This window comes from Gadus morhua, chromosome 3, assembly GCF_902167405.1.
Source record: "Gadus morhua chromosome 3, gadMor3.0, whole genome shotgun sequence".
Taxonomy (NCBI): Eukaryota; Metazoa; Chordata; class Actinopteri; order Gadiformes; family Gadidae; genus Gadus; species Gadus morhua.
Window position 1 is genome coordinate 6,197,853 of NC_044050.1, and position 18,359 is coordinate 6,216,211.

General features: G+C 44.5%; 1 protein-coding gene across 1 annotated transcript in view; it reads right to left on the minus strand.

The window, feature by feature from the left end:
• adgrl3.1 (adhesion G protein-coupled receptor L3.1) overlaps positions 1 to 18,359 on the minus strand; it is a gene marked incomplete at its 3' end in the record, with an annotated part of 117,370 nt that overhangs the window by 88,644 nt on the left and 10,367 nt on the right. The window contains 1 exon segment of the mRNA XM_030352099.1: positions 17,229 to 17,310.

Here is an 18,359-nt window from a genome sequence, read left to right on the forward strand (position 1 = left end):
TATATATATATAAAGAGAGAGAGAGAGAAGGAGAGAGAGAAGGAGAGAGAGAAGGAGAGAGATAAGGATGAGAGAGAGAGAGAGAGAGACGAGATGGAGAGAGAAGAGAGAGAGAGAAGAGAGAGATGAGAGAGAGAGAGAAGAGAGAAGAGAGCTGAGAGAGAGAGAGACGAGAGATGAGAGAGAAGAGGAGAGAGAGAGAGAGCTGAGAGAGAGAGAGAGAGAGGAGAGAGAGATGAGAGAGAGAGAGAGAGAGCCGAGTGGGTACTATATACGTATCAATGTCTTCCATTCCATTTTATTACATATGGCATTAGCTGTGTTTTATAATTTATTCAGCGTTAACCTGCAAAGCGGTAATGATGTGTCTCTTGGCCCTAAGCGGAGACACCAGCCTCCTTGCGTCCCGGCGTCTTTGATGTGGCTGTGGAGCCAGCGCGGGGCCCATCAGCGGGAGTCAAACTCAACATGAGAGCCGCCAAGAACCCCCCCACCCCCACACCAGACCTTCATGACATCAAATACTTGTTAATCAGAAGGAAGAGCGCACACACACCTACAGGAGTAACGCATTCATTAGAATACGGTGCCGTAAAGAACAGCTCTGAATGATGTACTGTATATGCCACACATTAGCAAAAAAAAGTTTCAAAAAAGATATTGCTCTTTCATGCTTATCTTGCATATGTATTACGTCGTGTAAGACAAACAACCACAGGCAAAGTAGGAGAAGTTACATTCCAGAAGAAATGTGTGTGTGTGATCAGCTTTCTGAAAATAAAGCTTTTAGTAGCTGGTATATTGTAAATGTTGGTATATTGTAGAGCAGACTGTTGTGAAGTAGTGCTGCAGCTTTACATTGGATACTAGGTTGTTTTGCACGGATGCTACTGGGATAGCACAGTGGCTAGTGTTCTTGGTGGTTGCTAGGGGGTTCTAGCTGGTTTCTATGATGTTGAAAGTTGTTGCTATGGTGTTCTAGTGTTATAGGTGCTTGCTAGGGTGTTCTAGGTGGGTTACAGGAGGTTTTTTAGATTTCAATGTTAACACTCATTATGCTTATAAGAACCATTGCTTTGACAGTGAAACACTGTTACACTGGACATTCTGAGGTATAACATATATGTGGGGTCTAAATATTATACAAGCAGAGACAAATCTCATGAGTGTATGTGGGAGTAAATTTTAAACGTTTAAAAGTTTAAATACTAAAAAATAGAGCTGTCAGTTTAAACGCGTTATTAACGGCGTTAACGCAAACCAAATTTAACGGCGTTCATTTTTTCATCGCGCGATTAACGCAATTATTTTATAAAAAAAAATAATATTTTTTTTTTTTTTTTTTCTTTGGCTCAAAACAAAGAAGCAGGTAGCCTGACTGCTATGTTCAAATGACATTTGTTCAAAGCAGTCGCTTAATTGCACTATAGCTCTTTTTTTGTATCGTCCTGTTTTGATCAGTGTATATGCCAATGTTGTTATCAATAAAAAATCATTTGCACAGGCAAGCAGATGCACTTCACCATGTTGATAAGAGAATTTAAAATGAGAAGAATTATGGGACAAAAAAATCAAGGGATATTTAGCATAGAAAAAGAATTTGCGATTAATCGCGATTAATTAGAGTTAACTATGACATTAATGCGATTAATCACGATTAAATATTTTAATCGCTTGACAGCTCTACTAAAAAATAATAAATAATACCTATAAAACTTTGGAGTCATTCCATAAAAAGCTTGGATAGTAATACAAAGTCCAAACAATTGTTCAACATATTGTTCATTGTTTATTACTGTGTAATGATATCAGTTAAGACCTGCCTGACATTCAGACCAGCCCAGTAGGACACCAGCTAAGACGCCCCTAATGGCCCCTAAATGATTTAAGCCACAAAGAGACTCTCGCTCTGTTGCCCCTCTTTAAAACAACTCTCTCCCCCCTCCCCTATTTTGATTGATTGGACCTTAACCGGGTGGACCACGGGCAATCTGACCAGCTGTCCCCACTGATAGAAGCAGGGGTTGCCTGACATATGGCCGGCCAGGGCACCTGCCACCGGCATCCCTCTGTTCCCATAATTCAAACGCTGGCTCCGTCTCTCCGTATGTCTCCCCCCGCTATCTCATTCATCACTTCGCTGACCCTATCTGATACTCAACACAGACCAAAAACACTTTTAACAGCCCACCGGCAGCCCGTTTAGCCCAGGGGCTATCCAGGGCCAGGGACGAGTTAAAGCCCTATATGCTCGCTCATACGTTTTCATAATTCAAAAAGGGGAAGGTGGGGCTATAGGAGGGTTCCATAGCTTTGCTAATCATCGTAATTAATGTTTCTATCTACTACATTTCCACCGTTCCGACACAACATGATTGCCCGGAGGGTGGCTCAATATATCTGGCCTGCTGCTGTTTGCTATATCCATTGGTTAGACATGAGCAGGGAGAAATGCATTGATTACATCATTGACCAATTGGTCGAGCACAAGATGTGCTCTATCTACACCCACACACGCTTCTGGAAGGGGCTACAATCTAAAATAACTTCACATTAACTATTTTTCTTTTTTTTAATCTTGAGCAAATAGCTGTGAAGCCTGTTTGGCACGCCCACAACTTGTGCTTAAAATGGATGAAATAATTAAGCAATACATGGTGACATAAACTATCAATACAACTGAACCACAACCTTCCCAATCTGTGCACCGACTATATCTGTGAGTCGATTTGTTAACTCCTGATTGCTTGTTATAGTCCAATGGGAGATGAAGAGTTTCTCACTTGAATATATTTCAGCAATTGCCGCTTCCATGGTTACTCAAATGCAGTTGAACATTAGCCTTACAGGGTAAATCCTGTTGCCAAATCAGGTAGAGAAAAAGAGGGAAGGAAATAAATAAAGAAATGAATACATATAAATAAAGAAATGAATACCAAAGAAATAAAGATATGAATACTAATAAAGAAAGCTTTGTCATTAGAATTCAGCAGTGGCACTGCGCCGCTTGATAAAACTGCTATGAATGTTTGTTGACCCAACTTGCTTTGCAACAGGAGTATAATTTTCTACACAACTTGACCATGTGCCGTATCCACGGGTGTCCACGGCTGTGGACATCCTTTCATGGATCCTTTCATCGGTTCACACACGCCGTTGAGTGGCGTAGCTCCAATTTTCTTTTACACTGCTTTTAACATAATGTGTCATTATTTTTAGATTGTCGTCCTGGCCTCCGCCATTAGATATAATCCATTATGGGTCTGTTTTGTGTCAACAAGAACCGCTACTATGTGCACCGCAAACACAAATTGCTTCCCTGTACAGCCTTGTGTTCACAGTGTCCTATATTCCCCTGCCCGCGGTCCCTTTGTGCTCTAAAGAGAGAGGGAGTGTGTTAGCAGAGAGCTGGGACCACCATACCACAGAATTATATACTGCTACACGCTGCCGTGGTGGACTAATTGATGTTTGGCTAACTTTATGCACTCAAGCAGCCAGACTTTGGTGTGTGTGTGTGTGTGTGTGTGTGTGTGGCGTGTGTGTGTGTGTGTGTGTGTGTGTGTGTGTGTGTGTGTGTGTGGTGTGTGTGTGTGTGTGTGTGTGTCTCCCTATCCCCTAACAAGAGTGTTGCCTGTCACAGCAGCATTTCTCATTCGGGGATTCTCCCTTTCACTAATGAGTGCTGACCGGCCTGGACCACCTTTATAGCACACACACACAAACACTTATACACACACACACAAACACACACAGTTACAAAATGCACGCACATGCACTTAAAATATGCGGCCACACCTACACACACACAAACACACACACACTTACAAAATGCACACACACACATTTACAAAACCACTGACATGCAATCGCACACACACACTCACACACACACACACACAGACACACAGCTACACACAGCTTATCACTAGGACACCAGATGCCCTGCTCCCTCAGCCTCCAGGCAGTCTCCAATGTGCCCATGCAGAATTTTCAAGCTATCCAGCATGTCTAAAAGGCTGTGTGTGAGTGTGTGTGTGTGTGTGTGTGTGTGTGTGTGTGTGTGTGTGTGTGTGTGTGTGTGTGTGTGTGTGTGTGTGTGTGTGTGTGTGTGGTGTGTGTGTGTGTGTTTGTGTGTGTGTGTGTGTGGGTTGATGTGTATGGTGTTGTGTGTGGTGTGTGTGTGTGTGTCTGTGTGTGCGTTTTCCCATGGAATCACCTGGGGAAAGGATGTCAACTAGTCAGACTGAGGGGAAATTGAAAAAAATGGAAGTCGTGCGGCACAGACACACACACACAGATAGACCCACTCGAACACACACACACGCCCCGACACAGATATGTTTGGATGGATAGCCAAAAGACAGATGAGTTCTCTGCAGCCGTTTCAGATGGTCTTGTCAAACACGTTTGCCAATACATTTCTTCAACCATTCCATTCTTTTCTCCTTTACTCGCTCATCGACCACGGCCCATTATCACAAAGCATGACTTGTTTTTATGCCTGCTTTCTCTCCCTCCAGCCTGTCTCTCTCTTGCTCTCCCTCGTCTCTCTCTCGGGTCTCTCTCTCTCTCTCTCTCTCTCTCTCTCTCTCTCTCTCTCTCTCCTCTCTCTCTCTCTCTCTCTCTCTCCTCTCTCTCTCTCTACATCTCTCTCGCTCCTCCCCCCCTCCTTGGCCTCCTGGTCCGTCGTTCTCCTGCCTGGTCGGAGGGAGGGCTGGAGCGGAAACAGGACTCGCGGGGCCCCACTGCCATGTTCACTAAATTGGTACGCCTTCGCCAAGCCACGCTAAATTAACCCCGGGTCGGCCTGCTGGGGGGCCTGCAGTCACCGCGGACCAACAGCCCCACAGAGTGTGTGTGTGTGTGAGGGGGGGGATGTATATGTATGTATGTGTGTTTTTTTTGTGTGTGAGTGTGTGTGTGTGTATATTTGTGTCCAGTGTATTATTATATGTGGTTGTGTCTGTGTGTGACTTTGACTTTGAAGGTCGGGCATGATTCAATGAATCGTCGAATAGGTCGGGAGTCCACGTAGAATATCGAATAATGATTGTGACTATCGTTATTTATTTACACGGCTCTTCTCAATGCTGTTGAACGCTCCGGTCACTTTGCATGGGCCTTCACATCTTCCAGTGGGTGAATAATCTTTGGATAATTCACCGTTGCTAAGCATATAATGAACGCTGTCAAGGGAATGGTTATTTCTTTTTTCTATCGTATAACTACACAAGAAGTCCGGTAACTTATCAACCCCAGCGTCCCTCGGTTGCTAGCAACGTCAAGGTCTTTGGCGGACTATTTCTCTGCTGATCAACACTACGAAGTGCTGGTAACAAATAAAGGTAAAAAGACACACCGTGTGAATTTATTTTTTTGACGTGTCTAGTTCACCGTCATGCAGGCTCAGTAAAATCAGTGTTCAGTAAAATAAATAAATAAATAACTAGCGATCAGTTTTCGGCGCATGTAGGCCTATTTGCCTAAGCCTACGTTGAAATAATTGTTACGTTGAATGTTGATGGCGCGAAATAAACACATTGATTTCATACAAATCATAAAAGCCTCTCCCTGTGTCATTGTGTGTGCGAGTATCCGAGGTGCGTGTGTGCGTGTGTGGGGGGTTCTTGATTGCCTGATTTTCGAATATTATTCGAATACTTCTCAGCGAATGTTGAATAGTATTTTTGACAGAAATGCACATCCCTATTAGAAACTTGAAAAGATTTTGTTGTAGGCTACACAGTGTGCCTTCGCGGCAACTTCAGGAGACTCGGATGAAGCGCTGGGAAGGATTTCAGCACACGGTTTCCACAACGCGGGCGCGGTTATCCACCGAGATAATAATTTAATTTGAAATGAAAACTGTAATTGTTGTTGACAACATTTTTATCGGGGTTTACCATAACACCGGTAACCGTTTCATCCCTAGTGTGGGGTGAATGAAAACATGTGGGCTAATGTATCGCCAATGCTTGCAAAGAAAATGAAAAATTAATATCCAAATAATTAATTCACACTCAAAAGCGTCAAACATTTACACACACACATGTCCCTGAGTGCAGTTACCGTAAGCAAACATGAAAATGACGGTATGTTGGAAAGAAGTCTGTATGACTGTTTGTTCTAAAGAATTTGCATACAAACACAGGCACATTTGAAAATGCAATGCAGTGCACATAAACAGATGTATTGACAAAATCCAATTGACAGCATCAAAAAGTGAAGGCTCCTTAACTTCAATTCACCACTATTTTCTTCGAAACACCACTAACATTACTTATTACAATACCAATACCGCTTCCACTCCCAGTACAAATAATAGTACCAATACCAGTAACAATGCCATTACCAATAGCAATACCACTTCCACTACCAATACCTATACCAATACATAAACCGATACAAATACCAATGCGGTTTTGGTAATTGTCTTGGTAGTGGTATTGGTAGTTGTGTACTGAAGAGTATAGTAAAGAGAAGGAGTCAGCATTAATACATAGTTTACACCACTACCAATACCAATACAAATACCAATACCAATACCAATGCGTTACTGGTATTGGTATTGGTATTGGTAGTGGTGTACTGAAGAGTTTAGTGAACAGAGGGAGTCAGAAGTAATAAATAGAGTGTTTTGGTTTTATACCAATACACTCTGTTACTTTTTCCCTCTCTCTCTCTCTCTCTCTCTCTCTCTCTCTCTCTCTCTCTCTCTCTCTCTCTCTCTCTCTCTCTCTCTCTCTCTCTCTCTCTCTCTCTCTCTCTCTCTCTCTCTCTCTCTCTCTCTCTCTCTCTCTCTCTCTCTCTTTCTCTCTCTCTCTCTTTCTCTCACTCTCTCTCATTCTCTCTCAGATAAACAAGCTCACTCACACACACACACACACACACGCACACACACACACACACACACACACACAACACACACACACACACACACACACACACACACACACACACACATTCATTGACACCACACACACACTGCGATCGGAGGGAATGGCCGCCCCCTTAATGGTGAGTCACTCAAACGCTGATCCCTGATTAGCAGAGAGCTGCCCCTGGGTGGGATCAGAAGATCACTAGAAACAAAGAAAAACAAAACCATACTGTCCCCTTCCCACAATGCACCACCCTGGACATGTCCCAACACATGCCGTCCTACACGGTGCTGGGGGGTGGGGGGAAGGGGTGGCACAGATAGATGCCGTCTCAGATCACATTAAAATCACAATTAACACAGTTGGTGTCGTACCCCAAAAGAATCACAGATAATAGAAGGGGACAGGCATGTTGTTGCATTGTGTGTGTTTGTGGTTGTACATGTTGGACAGGGGAGTGCGGTAGGGCTGCTGCCAAAAGCTATCATCTGTCTGCAAACACGCACACAAATACACACCAAAACACACACAAACACACACACACACACACACACACACACACACACACACACACACACACACACACACATGACGCAAACACAGGCAAGTACACACACATGTTTTGTTTATCATGTTTATCTGCATGGCAGTGCATGTTTGTGTAGGTGGAGTTGTGTACACATGTGTGTATACACATATAAGCCCGTGAGCATGGTTGTTATGTGTATTTGACAGGGATGTATACGTGTGAGTCTGTGTGTTTTATGTACAGTATGTGTATGTGATTCTGTGTGTGTGTATGTTTAAATGTGTGTGTGTGTGTGTGTGTGTGTGTGTGTGTGTGTGTGTGTGTGTGTGTGGTGTGTGTGTGTGTGTGTGTGTGTGTGTGTGTGTGTGTGTGTGTGTGTGTATCTGTGTGGGCGTGCGTGCGTGCATCATTGGAAGGGGAGGGGGGCTATGTGTAGGAATGTGCACTCTTGTCAACCTGCCCGGAAGACAAGTGGCCCGGCTGGCAATTTATTTCATACAGCAATGGTCGTAAATCCTTTGTTGGGCTTCCTGGAAAAAGCAGCAGTGTATAGTGCTGGAGAGCAGCCTTAAAGGTATAGGTCAGCCCCACATCGGCGCCAAACACTGCTTCACTGTGGTCTTCCGTGTGGGGAATTGTCCAGAATTAATCGCGATGAATTATTTTATATTTTTTCTTCAAAGTTCAAAGTTCACATCTTTCCAAGTCATTTGAGGTCAGATTGTCTGACAAAACAACCACAAACAACGTTGGGTTGGAGTGGATATCATCACCCGTCCGTCTCTTCGCCCAACATTTTGAATTTCAAGGCTGGCCAACGTTGCTCAAAATCAATAGTATCTGTAATAGTAATCTGGCTGCGCAACCTCTTCCTTCCCTTTCTCTCTCCTTCCAAGTTAAAGATTCAGAGTCGAACACACTACGATGTCCAGGGAGGATCTGGCTGGGAAAATAAATTAAATAAAAAGACCAACTGCAGTTTCCACATGGCTGCCCTGGACAGCTCTGAGCACGCTCCCAGAAATCAGATGCACCAAAAAATATGGGAGAGAGAGGAGAGAGAGAGAGAGAGAGAGAGAGAGAGAGGAGAGAGAGAGAGAGAGAGAGGAGAGAGAGAGAGAGAGAGAGAGAGAGAGAGAGAGAGAGAGAGAGAGACAGACAGAAAGAGAGAGCGAAAGAGACAGAGACAGAAAGAAGAAGAGAGAGAAGGAGTGAGAGGGAGGGAGGGAGAGAGAGAGAGGGAGAGAGAAACACTGGAGGATCCTCCGTCGGCCCGACCTTGTCTGAGAAGAGGCTGCCGATATGATCATGATTCCCCCTCAGCCTGGCGGCGAAACGAGGCCCTCTCCTCTGTTCCCCCCCCCCCCTCCCATCTCGCACGGCCGGCTAATCAACTCTGCATGCCCCCACCATCACCCCTACTACCACCACCACCACCACCACCACCACCTCACCCACCACCACCACCACCCTCCCACAACCACCCTCCCCCTACCACCACCATCACCTATCCACCACCCCCCCCCCCACCCCCCCCTGCCCCGCCCAGGGGACTGAGGAGGTAGGCACGTGGACACGAGGAAGATTGAGGAGACGTTAAGAGGGGAGAGGGGAGCTGGGGAGAAGGGAGATAGGGGAGATGGGGGAAAGGAGAGTTGGTGGATGAAGTCATGGAGGGAGGGAGGCAGGGGGGAGGGAGGCAGGGGGGAGGGAGGCAGGGGATGGAGGGAGAGCAGATACAGAGCTAGGGAAGGGATAGAGGGACTGGGGGGAAGGGGGATAGAGTGCCAGGGGGGATCAGAGTGAGTTGAGGGGAGGACAGGCGGAGGAGGAGAACAGCCAAACTAGTTCATAATCCCAAGGTTATTTAAATGTGGGTGACTGCAGCGTGTCTTTTAATCTATCTCATCGTCCTTTGGTCTTCTCCGTTTATAACTTCTTAATCCATTTGCACGGCAAGATATCTCGGTCAAAACTCAGCACCTGCACCAATCTAACACTGCAACATGAATTAATAATAGATAAGGTGTAATTATATTGACGCTTGGAATTTGAATGGGATGAATTGAACTGATTATTGATTGCTACCAGCAAATGCTTCGAGACAAAGTAATATACACACACACACACACACACACACGCACACGCACACGCACGCACACACACACACACACACACACACGCACAACACACACACACACACACACACACACAGACAGACTCTCTTTGCCTCTCTTGTATTCTACCTTTGAGATTCTGTGTGTCAGAGTGGTAACCCATAAGGGGAATGTTAATGGCGTACAAACTGCCACTAATAAAATAAATTACATCAACCAGAGCTGTGGAGATGTACTAATGTTGATTCCTCTGCCTCCCTCACTCTCCTTTAGACCAATCGCTCTCCCTCCATCTCTTTCCCCCTCTCTTTCTATCTATCTCACCCCTCTCTACCAATCTCTTCACTGCCTGTCTCCACACTGTAAACCCAGTACTGTCACAATGGATCTGTCAAAGCCTAGCTACAGAGCCAGCGGCAGAGCCTTTCATTCTGCGTGAGTGTGTGTTTGTGTGTGTCTGTGCATGCCTATGTCCAAGAATGCTTGTGTGTGTGTGTGTGTGTGTGTTTGTGTGTTTGCGTAAGTGTGAGTGTCTGGACAGTTAGAAAAGGAGTGAGAGCAATAGCTAAATAGCTAAAAGGTGGCCATGTTAGAATAAGTATATCTGTAGTGGATACAGAAGACGAGGACTCAGCGGCGAATGGCACTCGTCTGCCCATTATAAGGCAGTAGGAAGAGGGACAGCCGGACAGGATGCATATATTCTACTTTTAGGCTCTGGACGGAGGACCATCTTCATGAGGTCTGGGGTTTGGATAGACAGCCTGAGTTTCCTCTGACTCTGATCTATCCTTTGTTGTCTTCCCTTCCTTATTGCAGTCCCCATTCTAGCTTCCTTTATGCGATGATCGTTTATTACTGGCTTCAACCTTGGCTATATGCTTGAGTATCCGTATTGTTTAACAGTCCACCCTTTGGCCTCAGATGAAGGTCCGATCACTCTGTTGTAAAACACATCCAGAATCATTTATGGAACTTGAATGAACTTGTTTTTCCTTACTATACACCACAACAATAACGATTAATTCATATATTTTTTTATATTTATAAAACATGTCAAATATATTTTAATTGAACCTTATATTTGTAATTTAATAATTGCTGAACACGTGCTCAAACCCACAACACCCACACCCACGCACTCACCCACATAAGCTCTGAGTGGGGATTTAGCTGCATAGGTAGAGGTAGAGCGGTTTGTCTGGAAACCGCAAGATTGCTAGTTCGATCCTCGGCTCTGTGTCAAGGTGACGCCTAACCCTAACTGCTCCCGATGAGCTGGCTGTCAACCTTGCATGGCAGACACCGCCGTCGGTGTGTGAATGGTTGCATGAATGGGTGAATGTCAGGCAATATTGTAAAGCACTTTGCTTTTTGTGGCCTCTGGTTACAAAAAAACAAGATGCAGTCAATTTACCATTTAAAAAACTCATTCACAAACCAGAGATGACTGAAACTCCTTTAGAATTTAGAACTCCTTTAGAAACTCAGGCCTTTGTATCATTGCACAAATGTGATGCTGTGTATTTCATTGCGGTGAAAAATTCATATACAGTGACTTATCTGGAGTGCTTACCAAGTCCTATTCAAAAGTGAATAATTCATGGCAGCCGCAGCCCTGATGTATGAATATAGAAAGAGGCACTTAACACTGGACTGTCTAAATGGCTGCAGAAACGCTCAAGTCTCTTGCATTCGTCCACCTTGACTCCAGCAGCGAGGAAAGGTTGTGTAACATAACGCAGGTGATTTGCACTGATTTGATGGCGGTCCGTTGAACAGTTTGAATATTTTATATTATGTGACCATGATAATTATTATTTGTGCAGTTTATGTTGAAGCATGTAGTGGTCTTTAAATGAGGAAAATGGTGGGTCTGGAAATGACCAACCCGAAGCAATCAGGCTATAAGATGACCTTGTAAGTCACTGTTAGAAGAAAAGTTTTTTTACCACCGTGTCTTTTACATAACCTCCTGTCTTCCATTATACTTAATTTCATATTCTACTAAAAAATCTCAATTTCAAACCTTGAAACAAAAAAAAATCCATGCTTGAAATGCAGCGTGGTTATCTCCTTGACGAGCGCAGACCGCAATTGTGGCCTTGCATATTTTATGAGCCCTATCCATCATTTTTTTCAGAAATGCCATAAAAGTGTTGACACAATGGGGCACGGTGGCGGCACGCCGGGGGGGGGGGGGGGGGGGGGGGGGGGGGGGGGCTCCTGAGGCAATCAATGGAGACAGCAAAAGTAAACAAGGTGCAAAATGTCAGCCCTGGTGATTGCTGCACCAACGCCCGGCAGGGACCCAAATAACCCAAATCAATAATCTAATCATTTCACATTCAAATCACACGCCGCTACAGCCTGGATCTTATTGCACCTCCATGTCCCCAGTGTGTCCGTGTGTTCCAATCAGGAGCCCACAGCTGGCCGGTTGCATTGAAGATAATAAACCAATGCAAAGACGGCGAAGCGTCCTCTGTCTAACGTCTGAGCGTGGCTCTCCTTTACAGAGTGTGGGCCGGTGTGTTGATGCCCAACTGTGCATCACACACACGCACATGCCAGTCTCAAACAAGGCGTGAACGAGATGAAATCACAAGATTACCCCAGGGGGCATTATGCACTCTGACTTTGGTGCAGATGATGTCATGGAGGCACCCAGAGGATTACACTTGTTTATTTCCAACAGTTCCAGACAAGCTTTATAAAACGCTGTGGGAGGACACCACTGGGCATGATTGTGTACTATATGGAAAGAAATATTTAGTTCATACTCATTACAGTTCATTACAAATTATACAATAAAAAACATGACCAGGTCACATGATGGTTGGCAGGCCTCAAAGTGCTTTAAGTGATCCTGGCATGATAAAAGCGCCATCCCTGGCCAAGCCATCTGTTGCAGATCATGTAATAAACAACAGACATTTTCAGATGGATCAGAAGTACAAGATCTATTTTCAGCGTCATGCACCTTAAGAGTCAGCGAGAGGAAATATGAGAAAACATAACTAAAGTGCACTAAACATAACTAAAGTGCACTAAAGAAAATGTGCTACAAATTTATCATTTCATTTAAATGAAAAAAAACACACAAATAATATAAAGTTATTGAACATACGCTTACAGTAATAGTTAGCCAAAGAACTAGCAATTATCCATGGTGTGTTCATATATATTGAAAGTCAACATATCAACAACACGTCAACAGCATGTAATAAGGCCAGCCAAGGCACCAGGACATCTGCTTGCTGTCACCGACATATCCATGCAATCTGCACAGCGACCAGCCGTCAGCCTGAACAGTAGCCAGTGAATAGGCGCTGACACACCAGGGCATGGACGCTGATCATAATTGCCATAACTTGTTTTCCTTCTCCCAGGCTCTTCACACAATTAAAATGGTGAACCCTTGCAGGAATACAACACACAACACACCCTGAATAGCTGCTTTCTGCCACCTTGTTGACAAAGAGCATCCCGCACAGATATTCCCTGTTGTTACAAGAGAGGGAGCAGGGGAGGTTGTGTGTTTGTACGTGTGTGTGTGTGTGTGTGTGTGTGTGTGTGTGTGTGTGTGTGTGTGTGTGTGTGTTGTGTGTGTGTGTGTGTGTGTGTGTGTGTGTGTGTGTGTGTGTGTGTGTGTGTTTGTGTGTGTATAGGTCCATGTGGGTGTCTGCATGTGCATGTGTGTGTATTTGTGTGTGTGTATCTGTGCATGTCAGATGCATAAATTTGTCAGAATAAACAAAATCTGCATGCTGGCTGTTGGTTTCTGTATGTTTGTGCACAACAGTGTTTGTTTGTGTTTATGTGTGTGTGTTTATGTGTGTGTGTGTGTGTGTGTGTGTGTGTGTGTGTGTGTGTGTGTGTGTGTGTGTGTGTGTGTGTGTGTGTGTGGTGTGTGTTGTGTGTGTGTGTGTGTGTGGTGTGTTGTTCTCGCCCGCCTGTCTCTTAAGCTATGGTTCCAAGGGAGGAGGGGTTAGGGTGGGAGGGAGGTGAGAGAGGCCTTGGGGAAGACTCTAAGGTATCTTTAGCACCAAGTCAACAGATGATAGGTGCGTCAAACATTAACAACACACACACACTCACACCGCACACACACAAACACATACACGCACACACACACACAAACACACACATGCACACACACACACACACAACACACACACACACACACACACACACACACACACATACACACACACATACACATGCAAACACCATCCTACCTACAAGAAAGCACTGCCACTGTCATCCACACACACTGGCGCTGTCACACCCCCTGAAGCCTCAACACCGTTGACATACACAAAGCTAAGTCATGTCTGGGACTTCAGGAAGCAAACCTCTGACTGTAAATGATGAAGAGACGGACAAACATGTAGATAAGATGGCTGGAAGGATGGATAGGTGGTTGGATGAATGGATGATGGATGGATGAATGGACGGATGCATGGATTGGTGGGTGGGCTGAATGATTATGAATGGATGCATGGATGATGGGTGGAAGGATAGTTGGAAGATGGATGGATGGGTGGATGGATGGATGGATGATGGATGGATGGAAGGTTGGATGGGTGGATGGATAATGGATGGATGGGGATGGATGGATGGATGGATGGATGGATGGATGGATGGATGGATGGATGGATGGATGGACGGATGGATGGATGAATGGATGGATGATGGATGGATGGTTTATGGCTGGATGAGTTGGTGATGGATGGAGGATGGATGGAGGGATGATGGATGGATGATGGGTGGATGATGGATGGATGATGGATGGGTGGATAAGATGGTTGCCACAGAAACTTGATTCTTATTCCTTAGAGTTTCTCCCTCCATTATCTGTGAGGTCTTATGTTTCAGACACAGCTGCTATGTGTGAGCATGTGTGTGTGTGTGCGTGTGTGTGTGTGTGTGTGTGTGTGTGTGTGTGTGTGTGTGTGTGTGTGGGTGTGTGTGTGTGTGTGTGTGTATGCTTTGTGTGTGTGTCTGTGTGGGTGTGTTTGTGAGTATGTCTTTGAGCGTGTATGTGTGTGTGTAGGTGTGTCTGTGTGGGTGTGTGGGTGTTTCTGTGTGTATACACACATGGGAATATGTTTGATTCTAATTGCACTATCCCATCTGCTGATTCTGGGGGAACAACTAAATGTCTTACACACATTTATGTACTGTTGATATACACACACACACACACACACACACACACACACACACACACACACACACACACACACACACACCACATACACACACATACACACACACATACATACATACATACAGACCTAATTACACTGGCACATTTATTCATTTAAAATTTCTAAGCTCACACACATACAAACAAACAAACAACAACGTTTGCACATACACAAAACACATGGGTTCACGCACACTGCCAACACACAGACCCAAAGACACAAATGCACCCACTCACACACACACACACATGAACGTCCATTCACAATGCTCCAGGAGCTTATTGTCTTGAATCCTTAAATTTGGACCAATAGCGTGCAATATGTGCCCGTTCCCTGGCATCTGTTGCGGATGGCATTGACTGGCATTGTTTAAAATATGGTGACTATTGTCTGTGGACAAAGGGCTCCCCAGTCAAGGCAAAAGGTCACACCAGAAAACAATCGGCCTCTGTTAGCCACGGATGGGCACCGTCAGAATGTATTAGCGCGTCTGCGTCGGTTTCCTGCTTGTGTTTGTTTCATTTTCCCAGACATCGTGCTGATATTATGCATAGGCCCAGGCGCGGTGTCATGTCGTGTGTACGCTACAATCATCCTTTTTTATGTTGTTTGTAGTGTGGGATGGTAGCGGCGAAACGGATCCGTATCGCGTTTCAATCTCACACGCTGCACACACTCATTAGCGGTGGGGTAACTAAGGCCGGCGTGTATGTGTGTTGGTGCTCGGCGAGCAGGAAGCACCTGTTTGACTGGAGTGGAACAACACATCCTCCATGTGAAAAAAAGGCTATATCCTTCTAAGCCCCCCTCATACCCTTATCACTCACTGTTTTGGTGAAATAAAGACGGAACGGAGCATTGCTACGGCATAATTAGGTTTCAAAGCAAGGAAACGCACACATAGGCACGTACACACACACACAAACACACACACAAAGTGAGGGCCGTAGGAAGGAAAAACATGCAGTGAAAAAACTAAATGGACAGGAAACCGGCATTTGTATGCTCACATGTGCACACAGAACCAAAGCAAACACACACACACATCTGCACATTCATACTAAATACTTACAAACCCACACACCAAGGCTATCATTTTGTGAAAATAATTGTAAAATAAATAAATTAAAAAGCATACTGCCGTGTCCTTGTGCATCTCTTTTCAAACCCGAAAAACATAATTAAACGGAATGTCTTATATCACACACAAACACACATACACACACACACACACACACACACACACACACACACACACACACACACACACACACACACACACACACACACACACACACACACACACACACTTACATATTTAGAAAAAAGGAGGGAGCTGCTTCGGATTACGTTCAACCATTGGATCGAATGAAACCACGGATCCTTCATGCATGATAGAATGAAGGCTGCAAGGGATCCTCCACCATCGTGCACATACACACAGACACAAACACGCACACACACTGCATCTCCACTGTCCACTGTGAGGACGTAATGTCCACAAGTATACCGTTTGGTGAGCTGTCAATACACACTGACCTCATGGCGTCAACGCATAAAATATGAAATTCATTATCCCGACTGTAAGAGACAGTGTCTAATTAAGAAGGAGCTCATAAATATGACGTTTTACAAGGCCAGCAGAGCTTATAAACACACTGTTAATAATTAGCAGAGTGGCAGTGAGGGAAAAAACACTTTGCTTCCCATTGATGCATTCAGGGTGTTGAGGATTAAAGCAGAGCAGAGTGTAATTGATTGTAAGGGGATGGGGAGGTGGAAGTCCTCCTTGGGCCCTAGGTGGATCTCCGTCTTGATCTCTGTCACACCATCCTGGAAGTCCTTTTAAGGACTGTCTTTAAAGCTTTCCTTACCAAAACATTGAAAAAGTAATTATTTTGTATTTTTTCCCCTGCATCTTACAATTATAAATCCATCATAATCAAAAACACATTATATCTTTATTTTATCCTCATACTGTGTACTATTGACTACTATTATGCATTCTATTTGAGGTAATTCATAATGTTCATGTTTTATTTGATTCAGGGAAAACCTTACAGGGTGTTTTGTTACAGCATATGATCTCAGAAGGGCAAGGTCATTTTTTGTTCTTTAATGCATAAAATTGCAGACACATACAGTTATATCTGCAGGTGTGAATTTTGTGTGTGTGTGTGTGTGTGTGTGTGTGTGTGTGTGTGTGTGTGTGTGTGTGTGTGTGTGTGTGTGTGTGTGTGTGTGTGTGTGAGCGCGTGTGTGTATCTATGCGTGCGTGCGAGTGTGCGTGTGTGTGTGTGTGTGTGTGTGCGTCTGTGTGTGTGTCAGTGCGTGTGTGTGCGTATGTGTGACTAAGCTTACACTCTTGTATGCTTAGTCAACTTTCCCAATTATATAAATAACACAAGACAGGTACTCAAGATACATTTCTTTCCATCTATCGGACTCTCTCACATATTCACACACACCACACACATCTTACCTATTAAAGTGTACTTGGCCTTGTCAATGAGAGGGGAAACCCCCAGAGAATCACATCCCACTTGTAGCTTGTATTTCTACTCCTGGAAAGAGAGAAAGAGAGAGAGAAAGAGAGAGAGAGAGGGAGGGAGAGAGGGAGGGAAGAGAGAGAGAGAGAGAGAGAGAGAGAGAGAGAGAGAGAGAGAGAGAGAGAGAGAGAGGAGAGAGAGGCAGGGACAAGAGAAGAGTCATGTTAGAAAACAGACATGCAGAAGATGGATAGAAAGGTGGAGATAAAGGGACCCTATTTTGTCTGAAATATTGTCCCTGTCATTCTTGGCAGTAGAAACAGATAGCACTAACACATGTGTGTGTGCGCGTGTGTTTGTGTGTGTGTGTGTGTGTGTGTGTGTGTGTGTGTGTGTGTGTGTGTGTGTGTGTGGTGTGTGTGTGTGTGTGTGTGTGTGTGTGTGTCATTGTTTGTGTCTGTGAGTGTGTTATGTGTGTGTGTGTGTGTGTGTGTGTCATGCAACTGTGTTTGTGCATGCTTTGTATGCGTGTATGTGTGTGTGCAAGTGTGCGTGTAGTTGTATGTGTGTGTGTGTGTGTGTGTGTCCTGAGATGGACTAATGTTCCTCTCAAGACACTAAATATCCATAAACCCCAACTACGGGAGATCCAGTTTCCCTCCTAATCACCCGTTTTAAGTGCCCGCAAATAATGACATAAAATTAAAACATGTCCACTTTGAGACAACACTTGATACAAACACACCCACACAAACATGAACTTACAATTACACATGCGTATTCTTTCCTAATGAGATTGCAAGTTTGTGTGTTGGCGGTGCTCATCTATGATGGTTTATCTGTATGTTTATTGGGTGTTTATGGCCTCTCTGTGTCACCATAAGAAGCTTGTTTGATGGACGACGTGTACGCTGGCAGTGAATCCTCTAATTGTAGTGCAGTATATTCCTACCTCATTTAGATTTAGTAATTTACATTTAGACCGTTGTCTAAATGTAAATAACATAGCAGCTGTCTGCTACACCGCTTTCTATGTGCGCCCTCCCATTGAGTCATGGAGTATATACTTTAGGCAATCTCTCTCTCTCTCTCTCTCTCTCTCTCTCTCTCTCTCTCCTCTCTCT